Source organism: Eretmochelys imbricata, chromosome 23 (genome assembly GCF_965152235.1).
Source record: "Eretmochelys imbricata isolate rEreImb1 chromosome 23, rEreImb1.hap1, whole genome shotgun sequence".
Classification (NCBI taxonomy): domain Eukaryota; kingdom Metazoa; phylum Chordata; order Testudines; family Cheloniidae; genus Eretmochelys; species Eretmochelys imbricata.
In genome coordinates, this window is record NC_135594.1 from 8,439,724 (window position 1) to 8,458,942 (window position 19,219).

The window sequence follows — 19,219 nt, forward strand, 5'->3', positions numbered from 1 at the left end:
GTTCCATCCCGGTTCCTCCTTCTCGTAACAGTGCAGAACGGGGATTCATGAACTCTCCCCACCCCCAGCTCCCAGCCCACAGGGGAGGCTCTTTCCACTTTCCCAAGCTGCCGGGTGCTTTGGCTATGGGGTGTAAAATGGTCCCATCTCTGCTTCCTCTCCCATCACTGCAACGACGCAGAAGCTGCTTTAATAGGAGATGCTGCCAGCTGCAGGCTGAGAGGGGGGAATGGCTGTGGGGAGACAGATGGGTCTCCCTCAGCTGCAGACGCTCCTATATGTGCTGCTCCCCTCCCCACATACCCTGCTGTGGGGGAGGTTGGAGAGGGGCTGCTCAAGGACCAGCCTAGAACAGGACACCTCCTCCCAGTTCTGAACATAGGAGAAGCCCGGCCCACTGGACTCAGTGCCAGGGTCCCAGGGATGCCGATGGGCTGTGGGTCAGGGAATCAGGGTTAGATTCTTCAGAGCTCAGACCCAACATGATCTCAGCGTGCTGAGCGCTGGGGGAATTAGGCCTGAACACAGTCGCTCTTAGGGTTGCCAGGCATCCGGTTTTCTCTTTCGAAAAGAGACCCTGGCGGCTCCGGTCAGCACTGCCAACTGGGCCGTTAAAAGTCTGGTTGGCGGCAGGGGGATGAGGAGGGGGCCTGCAGCAGCTCTCTCTGTGGAGCTCGGGGGCGGTGCAGGGGGTGGATCCCAGCGGAGGGGCTGGGAAAGGCATTCGACTGCAGGCTGGGGCCGGCAGGGTTAACCCCCGGCAGCAGCCTCTGCGGTGGCCAGGGGTTCCCTGCAGAGCGGGCACTATGGCCTTTAGGAAGTGCCTTCAGCCCCCTCCCTACCCGGCCCACTGCTCCCCAGCTGTTGGGAGCTGAGAGAGGAGGGGTCAGCCACCTGTCCTGGGTCCCACAACCTGCTCCCTGTGGGGCTACTGTGCTGGGTTCAACTCGGGACCATGCAGCCAGCAGGTAAGGGGCTGTGGGCAGGTCACTCTCCTCCTGGGGATGAATGGGCTGCGTGGAAGCATGGTTTAAAATTGGGCTGCTCTGCTTGGGAACGGGTCCGAACAGAGTCGGGCAGCAGCTGAGTGTGGAGGCCCCAGCCAGCAGCCGGGCTGTGGGGGAGAATGAAGGAGAGGGGTTGGGGGTCACTGCAAATGTCAGGAGGAGGAGGGGGGGTCCTGCATCAGCTCTCTCCCTAGAGCTGCTGTGATTTGCACTATGCTGGGGGAGCAGCGAGCCAGGGGCAGCAGTGGGGTGGGTGTGTCACTAGCGGGGAATTCTCTCACCGCCCCCCCCACATTCCAGAGAACAGGAAAAACTTTTGTCCTCACCGAGCCAGGTGTCCAGGATTCATGGCTGTTAGAGCAGCCTCTGACACCCGGGAAATGCCAGGGCCGTGCTGGTGTGGCTGCTATTTAAGGGGCCACCTGACATCAATGCCTCCCAGACCCCCACAAACCACACCAGCCAGAGCCACCCGGAGCCTCCAAGCCCCCTCCCGGGCCCCAACCCCCTGCAACAACTCAGAGCCCCCTCACACACCCATACTCCCTCCTGGAGCCTGCACCCCACATTCCCTCCCACACCCGAATTCCTTCCCGGACTCCACACCCCTCTCCCACACTCCGAACCCCTTGGCCCCAACCTAGAGCCCCCTCATACACCCCAAGCCCTTCATACCCAGCCCCACCCCAGACCCCGCACCCCAGCTGGAGCCCTCATCTTTCCCCCCACACCGCAACCCCCTGCCCCAGTCCAGAGCTCCCTCCCACACTCCGAACCCCTTGGCCCCAGGCTGGAGCACCCTCCTACACCCTGAGCCCCTCATCCCTAGCTCCACCCAGAACCCACACCTCCAGCTGGATCCCTCACTCCCCCACAAACGCCAATCCCCTGCCCCATCCCTGGTGAAACTGAGCGAGGGTGGGGAAGAGTGAGAGACGGAGGAGGGGGGATGGAGTGAGTGAGGGTGGGGCCACGGGGAAGGGAAGGGGTAGAGGGAGGGGCTTTGGGGCAGCGGCGGGGCAAGGATGTTCAATTTTCTGAAACTAGAAAGTTGGCAACCCTCGTCACTCACCTTCCTGAGACGCTGGATCCTCAGGGCTGGGGCCGGTGCTCGGGATCAACTTCTGGCCTGGGCAAAAAACACAGACAACATCAGGGACGTTCAGCGGTTCAGTGGCCAGCCAAGCAGAGATCATCCCAGAGACACAACTGCTACAAATCCCTAGACCATGTCTCTCCAAAGGAGCCTCAGACACACTGGGCCAAATCCCAGCTGGGGTAAATTGGTCCCACTCTACAGGAGTCAATGGGCCAGATCTCTAGCTGGTGCAGGTCAGCCCTGCTCCATTGACATCAGTGGGCCAGATTCCCATCTGGTGTAATAATAATTAATAATCATAATGCACTAGCACATGACAGTCAAATCCAGGTCAGGTCTCATTGAGCTGGTAGCTTTACAGACAGGATAAATGTCAATCCCTGCCCACAACGATCATGAGTGGATGAGAAAGAGAAACTGGCCAAGAGGTGGGGTTGGAAAATGGAGTTAGAAATCTAATAAGAACATAAAAACAGCCAGACTTGATCAGACCAATAGTCCATCTAGCCCAGTATCCTGTCTTCTGACCGGGGCCAATGCCGGGTGCTTCAGAGGGAATGAGCAGAACAGGACAATTCATGAGTGATCCATCCCCTGTCATCCTCTCCCAGCTACTGGCAGTCAGAGGTTTAGAAACACCCAGATCATGGCTAATAGCCATTGATGGACCTAACCTCCAGGAACTTATCTCATACTTTTTTCAACCCAGTTATCCTTTTGGCCTTCACAACATCCACACGTTCCATGGCAGAAGCCCACACAACTATAAAATGCCTCACACCGTCCAGCTGTTCCCTTCCCCCTCCTCACATTGTGTTGGGGTCCAACAACTCACCTGGTATAGTCAGTGTCCGGGGGAGACTGAGACGAGAATTTTTCACCTGGTTCTGGTCGTTCCTGTACTGGTACATACATCGAAACTGGCCTGAGCTCTGCACAGAGATGTCATGTTGATACAGTGACCGGCCTGGCATGACCTTTTGGCTTGATATTTCTTTACCATCCTGACAGAAAATAACTAAAGCAGCTAAAGTCTTGAGACGAAGGTGACACTGAGCCGAAATGCAGTCCCCGACCTGAGCTGAAGAGGTGCTCAGAGACAATTTAGGAGAAGGGAAGTCACCTGCAAGAAGAAAGAGAGACTAAGGGTACATCTCCATGGCAAAAACCCAACGTGACAGCAAGTCTCAGAGGACAGGGCAACTGACTCAGACTCATAGAGTCACGCAAGGGGCTAAAATTGAAGTGTAGACACTCCCGCTGTAGTGTGGACACAGGCTAGCACCACTTGAGTACCACGAGTACCACTAGTCCTCCAGTGCCTTCCCACAGTTCCCGTCGTGTGCCCAGAAACGTCAGACTGGCAAAGAATTCATAGCACATCTCCGTTTTCTGCAGCTCTCCGAGCCGTGGGCCGTGCCCCAGGAAGCTGTACCTAGCCCCACACTGGAGGGAGAGCAGAGTCCGTGTGGGCCCAGCAGTGTGCCTGTTCTCGCACGAGCTCGGCTCACTCGAGAGGAGTCGCTGAGTGCGGATAACTCGAGTTAGCTCTGCAGGGAAGGCAGAGCCAGGCAGGGAACGAAGCATTAGTGATGGATTCGTGAGAAGTACGCTTGGCTGATTGAAAGAGCCGTTTCTCTTCACGTTGGAATGAAGATAAATACAGTGCAACACAGGAGATTGAAGACAAATTCATTCTAACAGGTTTCAGAGTAACAGCCGTGTTAGTCTGTATTCGTCTCTAAGGTGCCACAAGTACTCCTTTTCTTTTTGCAAATTCATTCTAGTGCAGTGCCCTGGTCTCATCAATACACTCCTCTATTAGCTCCAAGCCTGCCAAGATTTACACATGGAAAGTTTGTTAAACATGTATCTCAGTGACACTGGGCCAGATCCCTGGCTCATGTAAATCAGCCCTGCTCCATTGGAGTCAACAGAGGTATTCTGATTTATGCCTGCTGAGGATTTGGCCAAGATGGGTTTCACTTCCAGTAAAGTTTATGGTCTGTCACTGTGGGAAGTTCCATTTACAATGCGATTACCAGGATTTCAGGCAGGAATCGTGCAAGAGGCATTGCCCACCCATCCGCCTCCTACACCTCCCCAGCCGCCCTCCCATTGCCATTGTCTGGGGGTTTCACTCCTTTCTATGTCTCCCCTGATTCCATGTCTCTTGTGCTCTCACTCACCTGGGGAGCTGCAGGGCTCCTGGCCTGTGACCCCAGCACCTGCACCAGACAGGAGAGGGGGTGAGTGGCAGACACAGCAGCTCTAACTATATTAATGTCACCCCAGCTACACTAGGGTGACATTAATGTAAATAATTAAGCCAAGACAAGGCAGAAAATCCCAACTCAGGATCATGTTGCAAGAGCCATACACCCCAATCCCACAATTGGAGCCATCTGTGGGCCCTGGGTCTCACCATGGCTATCGATGGAAAGCCCCAAGTGGGAATCTTACAAAGTTTGAATATTTGCAAGGCAGGATTAAAGTTTCCATTAACGTCTAAGAAATTTGTTCTAATAGTAAAACACTCCTCACCATGTAACCTGCTGAAAACAAAGAACACGAACATTCATGATCTTCAAAACATTTTCTCACTCTCTTTACTTTCCTAATCAACTTCAACTCTTTCTCCTCGTCCCTGAAATGAGCTCCGCACAGCCAGTGCTAATCCTGTCATTTCCAGGTTTGTAACCTCAATATCATCCTTTTAATTCCGGTCCAGTCTATGTACTATTAAAGATCTGCTCACCGGCTCAGACTTTCACAGCTGTATAGGTGATTTGGATGCTCAGTTGCCATGAATTTGAACAAAGTGTCCAAATCCCGTAGGCAGCTTTGAAAATCTCAGCCATAGGTTGTAATATATATGTGAGTACAATACACACACACAGGGACATTAGATATTAAATAAAATAGCTAGATATCAAAACAATGTTCTGAGCATTAAATAGTCTCTCAGAAATTGGTAAGAAACTTTGGCCATGAATTTCAAACCAGTTTTTAAACCCAACATGAAATAACTGCTTAGAGCTCAGTAGAACATCAACATGCAGCTGTTCGTTTAAACCATTTTTACCATAACTTCCCCTCCAGGCTGTTCCCCATGTCCCCCCAGCACAGGCAGACCTATAAACCTGTCTGCCCCTAAACCGCTAGGCAGAGGGCTCACTGCAAACTCACAGAGCAGTCACAGCAGGATCATGGGGTGATCGAGAGCCGGCGACTCAGCCTGAATATCCCACAGCAGCATCGAGTCTACATCTCTGATGAACAGCCACTGGGGCTCTGTGCCCCAGGTCCCTCCTTCTCCCCTCCTTCTTCTGGCCCGGACAGGCTCTGGGCTCTTGTAGCGTGTCTCAGGGAGGCCCTGATGTGTCTGTGGCCAGAGGGGCCCTCCCTCATGAGATGAGAATGGAAACATTATTCACCATCCCCCCCACACACACATCTAGTCTCTGCATCGGGGAGAGCTGGACCCCCTGGTTTCCCATTGGAACCTCCCTGTGACAGGCTCAGTCCTGCTGAGCCAAAACTAGTGAATTTCTAAATCCATTCCCAGGAAAAGGGCAAATTCCTCTTGACAATTTCCACTATTTTACCACTAGCTCCAGCTGTCCCCTGAGACGGGAGACACAAGGGCATGTTGTTGGTGTGAGCTGGTGTCTGTCTCGGCGTCTCCACCCTCCACAGCCTGCCGCATGCACCACTGCCAGGGCGGGGTTTGTGTGTGGGGGTCAACATATCACAAAATGATGCACAGGGGTCATTAACATCTGTTCTGAGCTCCCAGCCTGCTCTGGCAGTGTGAGCTCTCACTCCACTGGCCTCTTCACTGCGCACCCTCAGCCCTGCCCCCAGGGGCCGTGTGTCCCTGTCACACTGACCCAGGCCGGCCCGGCCCAGGCACAGGGCTCAGGCAGACACTGTGCCTGTAGAACAACCAGACATGGAGAGGGAAGGAATGAAAACCCACATGCCCCAGGTGTTCATGTGAAGGGGACCTGAGACACTGGCATCACATGGAAAATGGGGACCATGCTGGTAACACCAGGACGTGGTCTGTGTACAGCACTCCCTTTGGCTGGGGGTGATACAAAGGCCGGGAATTAGCTGGGCACAGGACCTTAGCACTGGAAAGCTAATGTGCCACTATATAAAAAGGGTAAACGGGATGACCCAGATAACTGGAGCACTGTCAGTCTGATGTGGCTTCGCGGCAAGATAATGGAGTGGCTAGAATTAAAGGAGGGTAAGATAAGAATGTAAGAACGGCCATACTGGGTCAGATGGTCCACCTAGCCCAGTATCCTGTCATCTGACAGTGGCTGGTGCCAGATCCTTCAGAGGGAATGAACAAAACAGGGAAATTATCAAGTGATCCATCCTCAGTCTTCCAGTCCCAGCATCCGGCAGTCAGGGATTTAAAGACTCCCAGAACATGGGGTTGTGTCACAGGCTATCTTGGCTAATAGCCATTAACAGATCTGTCCTCCAGGAACTTCTCTAAGTGTTTTCTGAACCCCATTATAATTTTGGCTTTCACAACATCCCCTGGCAATGAGTTCCACAGGTTGATGGTGCATTGTGTGAAGAAGTATTTCCTTTTGTTTCTTTTATACCTGACAGCAATACATTTCATTGGCTTCTTGTGTTATGTGAACGGGTAAATAACACTTCCCTATTCACTTTCTCCACACCATTAATGATTGTATACCCCTGTATCGTATCCCCCATAGTCATCTCTTTTCTAAACTGAACAGTCCAAGTCTTTAATTTCTGCTCATCTGGAAGCTATCCCATACCCCTACTCATTTTTGTTGTCCTTCTGTATCCTTTTCCCAATACTAAGACATCTTTTTGACATAAAATAACCAGAACTCCATCTAGTATTTAAGATGTGGGCGTACCATGTATCAATAAAGTGATATTTTTGAGTTTCCATGTCCTTGAGTGTTCCATATTATTTATTATATTTATATAGTGGCTTTGTGATCATTTCTGTCTTATTATCTATCCCTTTCCTAATTGTTCCTAATAACTTGTTAGCTTTTTTGACTGCCACTGCACACTGAGCAGATGTTTTCAGAGAACTTGTATTGATTCCAAGATCTCTTTCTTGAGTGGTAACAGCTAATTTTGATCCCATCATTTTGCACATGTCGTTGAGATGATGTTTTCTAATGTCTATTACTTTGCATTTATTCATGTTGAATTTCATTTACCATTTTGTTGCCCATTCACCCATATTTGTGAGATCCCTTTGTAACTCTTTGCAATCTGCTTTGGATTTAACAATCTTGACAAATGTTGTATCATACACAAACTTTGCCACCTCAGAGTTTACCCCCTTTTCCAGATCATTTCTGAATATGCTGAACAGTACTTGTCCCCATACCAATCCCTGGGGAACACCTCTATTTATGTCTCTCCATTCTGAAAACTGACTATTTATTCCTACTGTTCGTTTCCTATCTTTTCACCAGTGAGATCCATGAGAGGCCCTTCCCTCTTATCCCATGACCACTTACTTTGCTTAGTAGACTTTGGTGTGGGACCTTGTGAAAGGCTTTCTGAAACTCCAAGTACACTATATCTACTGGATTACCTTTGTCCACATGTTTGTTGATCCACCTTAAAGAATTCTAATAGATTGGTGAGGCATGATTTCCCTTTACAGATCCCATGTTGACTCTTTCTCAACAATTCATGTTCATCTACGTTCCTGATAATTCCGTTCTTTATTGTAGTTTCAACCTACTTCTCTGGTACTGAAGCTAGGTTTTCCTGCCTGTAATTGCCAGTATCACCTTTGAAGTCTTTTTAAAAAAATCGGAGTTACATTAACTAAGCTCCAATCATATGGTACAGAGCCTGACTTAAGCAACAGGTTACATACCACAGTTAGTAGTTCTGCAATTTCACATCTGAGTTCCTTCAGAACTCCTGTATCAAGTGGGAGTGTTTCCAGTGGGGTCTCACAGGGATCAGTTCTTGGCTGTACACTATTTACCATTTTCATTAACACCCAGAAAAAAGCATAAAATCATCACTGAAAAAATAAGGTGAGGTGTAAATAATCACGAGCACAGGTCACGGACACAAAGCACATTCTGAATGGCTAGGGATAGAACCACCGAATCTCAGGGTTGGAAGGGACCTCAGGAGGTCATCTATTCCAACCCCCTGCTCAAAGCAGGACCAATCCCCAACTAAATCATCCCAGCCAGGGTTTTGTCAAGCCTGACCTTAAAAACCTCAAAGGAAGGAGATTCCATCACCTCCCTAGGTAACGCATTCCAGTGCTTCACCACCCTGCTAGTGAAAAAGTTTTTCCTAATATCCAACCTAACCCTCCCCCACTGCAACTTGAGACCATTACGCCTTGTTCTGTCATCTGCCACCGCTGAGAACAGATTAGATCCATCCTCTTTGGAACCCCCTTTCAGGTAGTTGAAAGCAGCTATCAAATCCCCCCTCATTCTTCTCTTCTGCAGACTAAACAATCCCAGTTCCCTCAGCCTCTCCTCATAAATCATGTGTTCCAGTCCCCTCATCATTTTTGTTGCCTTCCACTGGATGCTTTCCCATTTGTTCACATCCTTCTTGTAGTGTGGGGCCCAAAACTAGACACAGTACTCCACATGAGGCCTCACCAATGTCAAATAGAGGGGAACAATCATGTCCCTCGATCTGCTGGCAATGCCCCTACTTATACAGCCCAAAATGCCATTGGCCTTCTTGGCAACAAGGGCACACTATTGACTCATACCCAGCTTCTCGTCGACTGTAACCGCAAGGTCCTTTTCTGCAGAAGCTGCCTAGCCATTCGGTCCCTAGTCTGTAGCGGTGCATGGGATTCTTCTGTCCTAAGTGCAGGACTCTGCACTTGTCCTTGTTGAACCTCATTAAGTTTCTTTTTGGCCCAATCCTCTAATTTGTCCAGGTCCCTCTGTATCCTATCCCTACCCTCCAGCATATCTACCACTCCTCCCAGTTTAGTGTCATCTGCAAACTTGCTGAGGGTGCAGTCCACGCCATCCTCCAGATCATTAATGAAAGGTAAGCTGGGTACAAGCAAACAATATACATTTAATATGGCTAAATGTAAATGCATACACCTAGGAACAAGGAATGTAGGCCATACTTACAGAATGTGGGACTCTTTCCAGGGAAGCAGTGACACTGAAAAAGATAGGAGCCATGGTGGATAATCAGTGGCACATGAACTCCCAGTGTGACACTGTGGCCAAAAAGGGAAATACGATGGTTGGATGCATAAATGGGAATCTCGCAGAGGAGTAGAGAGGTTATTTTACCTCTGTATTTGGCACTGATGTGACCATTGCTGGAATCCTCTGTCCAGTCCTGGTGTCCACAATTTAAGAAGGATGTTGATAAATTGGAGAGGGGTCAGAAAAGATCCATAAAAATGCTTAAAGGATTAGAAAACATGCCTTTAATGACAGACTCAAAGAGCTCCATCTGTTTATTTTAACAAAGAGAAGGTTAAGGGGTGACTTGATCACAGTCTGTAAGTGCCTACATGGAGAATAAATATTTAATAATAGTAGAGAAGGTCAAACATGATCCAATGGCTGGAAGTTGAAGCCAGACAAATTCAGACTGGAATAAAGCATAAATTAACCATTGGCACAATCTACCAAGGGTTGTGGTGGATTCTCTGTCACTGACAACTTTTAAATGGAGATGGGGTTTTTTTTTCTAAAAGCTCTGCTATAGGGATTGCTTTGGGAAGTTCTCTGGCCTGAGCTATATAGGAGGTTAGACTTGATGATCTGGCCTTGGAATCCATGAATCTGTGAATTTCCTGGCTCTGCCCCCATTCAGGGTCCACACCCCCTATGTCACTAGCTGGGATGGAGCTAATGCAGGTGTCTCTATGACAGGACTGTGCCCCCAGAGGACCCTAGGCTTGAGACATCCTGCTGGGACCAGATGCACCTACATTCGGGTCACTTTGGGACCGGCAGGTGCATTGTATGTAACCACACTCCCGCACAGGGGAAAATCTGGCTCAGTGACTGTACCAGGGTCCCATGGTATCAGCATAGGTTGGGAAATGGTGCTGGGGAGAAGGTGCCATGCTCCCAGCCACCTGGGCCTGCTGAGAATGCAGTGCAGGGACCATCTGCAGGATAGAGGTGAGCGCAGCAGATGGGCATTGTGTCGGTATGATGCTATCCAGGGGTACTCAAGGTTGTGAGGCATCTTGCTACCACCTGGCCTTACATGACACTTTCTTGGGTTGTCCAGGACCATGAATCACCTGGTTACCCCCTCCTGTTTCCAGTTAGAGGAAGACTTGCTGGTTCTTAGCTGGGTGTCAGCTCCTCTGACACATCCAGTCTGGCAGCCACCCACACAATCTCTTCTGGGTTCTGCCAGCCCTTACCTAGCCTTGCAGGAGAACAACAGGTGCACTGCAGCCCCTGTGCCCCTCGGAAAGCCTCCCCCTGTAGTATCCAGCTCGTGCCACTGGAGACTCACAGAAATCACCAGCTTTACTGTCCCCAAGGGAAAAGTGCACACACAGCCTGACTGGTACGACTCAGGGACAGTCCTTTAAAACCTCACAGCACAGAGACTGAGTTTGAGTGAAAACAATAGTAAGGTTATTCTCAAAGATAAAGATGTAAGGAGAATGGACATAGTAATGGTTCCATATAAAATGAAAAGTATAACATGCTTCTTAGAACCTAAGCTTAACTGCCACAGGCTAAAATCCTTGTCTACAGTCTTTTCCCCACCCAAAGCAATCTCCCAGCATCACCCGCCAGCATAGCTCGGATCCACCTTCCATGAGTGCAAAAAGAGCTGTCCATTTTGCTTCATCAGCGATGGATAAAGTGGAGTCCTTTTGACTTCTTGTACTCCCCACATTCGTTGCTTTGTCTCTGAGGTCAGGACAACCCCCTGTGGTTTTATTTCTGGGTCTTTCCATCCCCCTGTTTATTCCATATGCAGGTTTGGCTTCCATTGTGTTGGCTCACAAAGCTTGATTTACAAAGTTGAGGGTGATGGGGGGAATCAGCTTCCTTTGTCTAACTCAGCCCCTCATTGTCAGTCCTGCCTTGAGTTAGACGTCAAACCATTGTTTAGTGCATAGACACAGCTTTCAATATCATCCCTATGTATGTCACCCAACAGTTCTGGGAATCAGTATGATTCTGGCTTTCATTTAAGTTTTCATTAGACATTCTTTATACGTAAATACTATGACTGCAACGTATTGTGTGTAGTGAGCTTTTCAGGACTATCAGAGGCTACAATGACGGAACAGAGACCCCTTTTCCAGGTGGAATTGAGGGATCCTAAGGGTGACACCCTAATGAGAAGGAGTTTTGTCTGTATCTGCTGTGGGCCAGCTCCTTGAATCCTCCAGCTTCCAGCAGCACAATCACGGCCTTCGAGACCTCTGCAAGCCTCGCTATCTCTGTATAGGCTTGTGATGGACACCCTCCATCCCCCGAGTCCTCCGATTGTCCTTCTGGGGTGCCAGGCCCTGTTCCAATGGACATGCACAGAGCTCTCAGATTCGCCATTCCCAAAGGAACAGCACACACCGGCTTACCAAGTTCCACACAGGGTCACCATTCTGCTTCACACACAGCACTGAGATAGATTCATAGTGAAAACAAGGACAGGTTTGTTATGAAAGATCAAAGATTAGAGTCACAGTAAGTAAGAATATTGGAAACAAGCGGTTACCTATCAAACAGAAGCACAACATATTTGCTAGAGCTGAAACTTAGCTAACAAGGCATTCCCCTGTCCCCTGCCAGATAGCTTACCCTAAGCCATTCTCCCAGCATTTTCAACCAGCTTGGCTGAGATCCCTTCTCAGACAATCCAGCCCACTGGCAACTTATCCTCACAGACGAAAGGAAATGGGGGGCGGGGGGGTTCGTCTGCACCCCAGACATAGTTCAAAAAGTTCATTCTCTTACTCCTAAACAGGAGAATCCCTGCTGGCTTTGTTTCTTCCTAGAAACCCCTCTGTATATTGGTTAGTATTTTGCTCAGATTGTAATTGGGCAATACTCAATTAGCACATGACCAACCAGAAGGAGAGAAGCAGTTCTTCTCCTCTGCCTGCCAGGAGCTTGGGAATCACATTTCTGTGACCTACCTTATCTCACAGAGCTGGAGAACACATTTTCTAGTATTTAGACATGACTCCTCCTGTATTATCTGTACATACGTCTCACAATGATTGTGATGAGCAGTGTGACAGAGGCTTCCATTAGAGCCCTTCCATGGCATTCTTTGGCAGACTAATGTGTAGATACTGCCCCCAAGGAATCCCTGTAACCCTCATGTACCCCATGTCCCCTGCCGGTTGGCACCAAGAGGTCCATGGAAATGGGCCATGAGAAGGTGGCTGCGTCAGGGGAGCAGCATCGCTCTGGGTCTGTGCATCTATATATACCCCACTGAGCCATGTGGCGTGCACTGCTCTGAGCTGCTAGCGCATCTGGGTTGTGGGGATGGGGTCAGTGCAGGGAGAGGTGCCTGCATCTATTTTTTTCTCTGTAAAATGTGCCTTGGAATTTCACCCCCTGGTTGGGGGTTTCCACAGCCCGGGCTACACAGATCCAGGGATGTTAAAGCCAGAGGGGACCATTGTGTTCATCTGTCTGGCCCCCTGCATCACCCAGGCCAGAGAATCCCATGCAGTGATCCCTGCATCCAGCCCATCTCTGTGCTGGAGATGGAGAGTGTCTTCTAGTAACAACAATCTTGATTTACAACCACTGAGTGTTGGACCATCCCCCACGTCCCCAATGGCAAAGGCTCCAGGGCCAGGCATGAGCATCTCCTCAGACAGATTTCAGAGTAGCAGCCGTGTTAGTCTGTATTCGCAAAAAGAAAAGGAGGACTTGTGGCACCTTAAAGACTAACAAATTTATTTGAGCATAAGCTTTTGTGAGCTACAGCTCACTTCATCGGATTCATAGTTGTCTCCCCAACAAGCTGGCCAAACACAGCCACTTGGTTATAGGACTGTATAACTTTCTTAACAGCTTTCACTCCATCTGAGACCTTCTCAAAGCTCTCCACACTGGATCTTTCAACAGGAATGTCAGTGGCTTCTTTCACAACAGAAAATTTCTGGTTGTTAGGAACTGAAACTTTCTTGATTAAATCACTTTCACACCCTTCAGTTGCAGTAAACTGCTTGCAAAGACTCCATGAGGATTCCTTTCCCTAGGGTCTTTTCTATGCAACAATTCACCCCTCACAGAAATTCTGCCCTTACCCTCTTCACCTAGAGCTTGCTCTAGAGGAACACTTTTCTGAGCAACAACAGACTCTTTCTGGGTCTCATTACATCCAGAATTACCTCTGGCCCATCAGGCAGATTCCTACACAATCCCCTTTCAGGCAAACTTACAGACTTCCTAGATAAAAGGTTGGAAGCGTTCCCCTTCCCTTTGCCACACACAAGTTCAGGAATCTTTTCCTTCTTGCTACAGGTTTCCACACCCTCAGTAGGTAACACAATCAAATCACCTTTATGCTCTCCTTGTGCCCTGGCTAGGATCTCACCCTGATTAGACAGAGTTGCTACACCCTTTCCCAGCCACACATTAGCAACAGGCAAAATACAAGCACCAGAATTGTCTGGTCTGCGATTTTGCATAGACACTAACTGGATGAGACCAAGTTACTGGGCCATTCTCCCTGCAGACACAAACTTAGGACCATTCCCTTCCTGGGCTTTAGCGGAATCCAGAACCAACTCTGAGACAACTGCACTATTCTCAGCCATCGCTGTAGCTCACAAAAGCTTATGCTCAAATAAACGTGCTAGTCTCTAAGATGCCACAAGTACTCTTTTCTTTTTCCTCAGACAGAGCAGCCGCCCCCTAACACTGCACAGACGCCTGGGCTCAGGGCTGGCTCCCAGGGACGACCCTACTGAATCACCAGCTCCACATTCGGCAACACTCTGTCTCTTGGGGGCTCTCCCAGCAGCTCTTCCCACCTCCCCTGGCTGAGCCAGCAGCCCAGGCCTGGAGCAGCATGACTGGTAGAGACCAACATTCATGGAGGAGAGTGAACGATTGGGAATTTCTGGGAAATGTATTTCACTTTGTCTTGAGAAACCCTGAATGAGACATGAGCCAAGTAGAGACCTCTTTGGTTTGGTCGCTCTCCGACATGGACCGAGGCAGCCCTTTGTTAGAGGATAACATCGTCCCCTCCATGGAACTCAGTGGATGGGTCATTTCTGAGCCCAGAAGGAATGTGGACATTGGAATGACCCCAGAGAGTGACCTGCCCTTTCCTTCACCCAGAGGCATGGACGGCCCATAGACATAAGGAAGAGGCAGTGAAGTTTAGTGACTAGGACACAGGCATGGGAATCAGCAGACCTAGGTTCTAGTCCTGGTACTTCATGGTAACTGAGGGCAAGTCACCCCATTACTCTTTGCCTCGGTTTCCCCTCCCATCCTTTGTCTTCCTGGTCTACCTAGATGACGAGATCTTTGGGACAGGACCTATGCGTCACTAGCTGTGTGTGCAGTGCTCACTGTGCAAAATATAAAATGGGACCCTGCTCAGTGATTGTCCCTGGAGTTTGCTGTGTGGAGCCTGGCCAAACTCCTCCCTGCTCGGGGACTCCTGATTGTGTCAGGCTCCACAAACGTCCTTTTCCTTGGGGTTTGAGAGAGAGACAAGGCCTCAGACCTGGCCATCGCCAGGGTAACCCCTAGACCTCACTTCTGCAGTGCAGTGCACTTGGCATGGGGCGCAGGCTGGGAAATGCAGCTGCCCCCTTCTGCATAGGGGAAGGGAATGAGATTATTACACGTGAGCCCCGCGTCCCTCATGGGCCGTACATCCCAGTGAGAACCCTGGGGCTCAGCCACCTTGGAATGTTTGTTGGATTCTCTCAGCCACATGCCCACCTGGGACATTGTTATTATTGGTTATTCAGGGTGGTGACCCCCATGTGCATGGCACCGCCCAGACCCTGTTGAGGGGACAATCCCTGAGAAGATCACAGTCTGAGGATTGACAGAAAGAGAGAATTGGGGAAGGGGAACAAGACAAAGATTTTCCCTGCAAATCCCCATGTTTCGCTCTAGGCAGGTGGAGCAATGGGATTGCTCAAAGGGATTGAGACATGGAGAGAGGAGGGCTGTGGGGAGGAGCACAGAGCAAAGAGGGTGTATGGGAAGCAGCACAGAGAGGACTGTGCTGGGGAACCAGGAGCTGGATGGACAAGGTTGGGGGTGCAGGCGGGCTGAAGGGACGGGGCCATGTTATATCCCATGGGGACTCGAGTCTTGTGGCTCAGGCAGAGCGATGGCTTGTTCTCTACAGGATGAAGGTGATGATCAGGGAAGACACCAGGAGGAGAAGAACCAGAGCATAGCGGAGGATCCAGATGTAGACAGACATGGCTGGGCCTGGAATAGGGAACATTTGATGGGTGGTTGGGGAGTAGGCAAATGGCTCTAGAGAGTGCAGGCTCAGAGTGGGGTCTCCACAAAGCAGCTCTGCCTCCAGCTGGGCAGGTGTCCCCACCTAGATGGTGAGTGAACCCCAGGCTCAGGAAGGCTAGCCCCTGACCCGTCCTGCCCCTTTTGCCCAAGGCCCAGCCCCTCCCGCCAAAGCCCAGAGGCTCCCCTGACATGGAGGCCACCCCCATCCCAGCAACCTCCTGGGTGGGCCGCATGGTTCCCCTCCCACAGCCCCAGATCACCCAGCGGGTGGGTGGCATGGCTCCCCCCAGCATGCCAAGTGGTGTGCTCCCCGCCGCCGTGCACTGGGCAGGCGACGCGGCCCTTCCCCAGCCGCAGAGGTGTTTGGTGCCCCCCCCCAGCACCAGGCAGCCCCCATTAGCCCCAGCCTGGGGCCCTGGCCACAGGGGAAGAGCCCCCTACAGCACAGTGCTGGGAAGTAGGAAGGGGCCTGGGGGTGGAGCATGGGCGGGGACATACAAGGTTGTTTGTATCCCCCCCAGAACTCCTGGGGGCTGTGCTCTGAAAAGAGGCAGTCCAGTGTCATGAGACCTCAGAGCAAATCCCCCAAGGGGGCTGGGACATCTCAGAGCCGTGCAGCACGTTCAGGACAGAGGGGACACGGGAACTAACAAACTGGGATAGAGACCTCAAGGGATACTAAGCAGGGCCTGTCAGACCAGGACAAGCGCTCTCCTTGACTTTTCTCCTGGAGAAGGCCCACGGATGGGAGCTAGGCATCAGGGTATTGAATTGGGGGATAACCCGTCCCTGAACCTATCTCTGGATTATTCTCACATTTTTCCTTCCCAGGTAACAGACCCATCTCCCTGCCCTAGACACCCCCAGGCCACTGTTGGATGCTCTGAGCCCTGGGCATTGGTCCCTGGAGGCGAAGGGTTTCATAGATCAGGGAATGGACTGCTGAATTCTATTATATTGTTCAGCCACTAACTGGCACTGTATGGAAAACATCTTATTTAAGCTAACCTCAGAGGTGCCTGGCAGAGCATTACAAGATCTTACGATGAACGCATCTGGTGTGTACTTTGCTAAGAAGGAAGCTCTGAGGCCAGTCCACATCTGGTACCCGAACATGACATGGTGTCAGAAGTATACTAGAGACCAAGGAGAACAGAAACAGAAGGAAATCAGCAACAAAGGTTGCAGACAGAGAGAACAATGCAACATAGGTTGTAGGATCTCATCAACATGCCACTCTTCAAAGCTCCAGGGGACTTCACCAGTGACAAACCTTCTCAATGGACAAACTGGAAACAGTATTGTGCAAGATTTCACATTGCAAACAGGCTCCACAAAGAAACTGGAAATATATGGGTATCTTTATTAATTTATGCTATGGGGAAACAAGCAGAGCATATCTTAAAATCCTTTGACTTTACTGGAGACAGTCACAGAGAAGACTGCAAAAGGGTCCAGGTGATACTTGATACGTACTTTAGAGCTCAGAGAAGTGTGGTTTATGAAACAGCACGTTTCAACCAGAGAATTCAAGAAGCAGAGGAAAATGTTGAATGTTTGATAAAAGCTCTGCATATATTGTCTGAAAACTGTGACTTTGGGAATGCAAAATTTGAAACTATCAGAGACAGGCTGGTTATCAGATTAACAGATTAAAAATCTGTCACAGCAGCTACAGTTGAAGAGAGATTTAACCCTACACACAGATATGCAGAAAACAAACAACTCTAGCCCCTGGTCCTGCAGACATTTAAGCACATGCAGAACTGAACTCTTCTGAGTAGCCCTATTATCTTCAATGGAATTACTTACAAGAGTAAAGTTACATAATTGCACAAGTGATAGCAGGCGCAGAGTCTCAGTATTTAAGGGGTGTTTTCCTGCCAAACTAGCAAAGCTGGGATTCGTCACTGGGGTATGACCATGTGGAAAGGGAGACATTTTAAAGGTCATCAATTTAAACACAGTCTTCTTTGTAATAATGTTTTTAAGTGAGAAATGTCACTTTCCCCTTCTTGTCTGTCTATAAAACAATTGAACAGTCTTATAATATTAATGAGGGGGGTCTTTGCAAAGTCTCCCATTTGATGTAGAATAGTCTCAGATTTCTTTTCAATATCATAGCCTTTCTGCTGGAGGTCAGTATCAGTACCCCCCTTGTACAGATGCAGAAACAAAGGGTGGATGAAAAATTGGCGGGGGGGGGGGGGATATTAGCAAATATTTGGCTAAAAATTTCCCATTTATTTCCAAATTTGAAAACATTGTCTAAGTTGTGATCCTCTCTAATGACCTTGTTTTCTGCAGACTTGATTAATTAATCTTCCCAGAATGTCTGATAATCAAGACACAATCAATGCATGTTTAATAGGTCTCAGCGCAGATATTGGTGGAAAGACCCGGTTAGGAATCTGACAAAGGCTGAATAGTTGCAGGGGAGGATTACAAAGTCTTCAGTACAGTTTGAGGGTTTGACCAGAAGTCGGTTAAAGTCAATGGAAAAAACTCTCCTTGACTTCAGTGATCGGAGTGTAAAAAAAATTACCATTAATTTTAATGAACCCCTCTCCCTCATAATGCCCTTGGAAACTCAGAACATATGGCATTGTAAAAATTTCAATATTTCTACTTTCTCACAAAGTCCCAAATTATCATCAATATGCTCCCCAAGAAGAATGCTAAACTCTCTGGCCCCACAATCATAATGAGCTCTGAGTGGCCAAACCTAATACTGGCATTTCCTAACATCAGTCTTCTCGAATTTGAAACCTCAGTAACATCCTTTTAATGTAATTTCTTTATATGCAATATTCGTATTCTCTACTGCAGTAGCACCTAGGAGTGCCTGTTATATAGACCAGGACCCCATTGCGCTCGGGGCCGTACCAACACAGAACAAGAAGATGGCTCCTACCCCAAAGAGTTTACAATCAATGTAAATTTACATGTAACGCCAACAGACCCCAGTCGCTGGCGGGCAGGATTGAACTGGTGACCTTGGGAGCTGAGTATAGGAGCCTTTACCCCATGAGCAAAAAGCCAACATACTGTTAGCTAAGGCTGTAGCGCAAACTCATTTTATCTCTCTCTCTAAGAGGTCTCAGTGTCACTAGACGGGACAGAACACCACACACAGAAGGTGTGTGGCTTACATACAGGCTCCAATTTTCAAAGTTGTCTAAGGGATTTAGATCCAAATTCCATAATTTTTAATGGGAAATGGGTGTCTCAACCACTAGGCTGCTCTGACCGTACATTATATATATGAGCCTGTGATGCCTTCACAAGGGCATGATATTATATGGCATGTAGAGCAGGAGGCTACAGCAAAAATTGGAAGAGTATTGAAAATCATGTCAGACGTCGTTAGGAGACACACACCATGAATTTACAACCGGCTTTTCACTCTGACATGAATTAATTGTCTGGATCTCCGTGAAGTAGCCATGTGTAGTCACCATTTCAACTATTTAATATTTCTAATGGGATTCTGAACACAGGCTGGTCCCCACATCTCCCCAGCCCAGGCACCATCATTCTCCTGTCTCTCCCTCTGCTCCCAACAACCTGGAGACAAGCTCCCCCAGCCCGTGGGCAGAGAGCTCTCCCCAAACTTACAGAGCAGC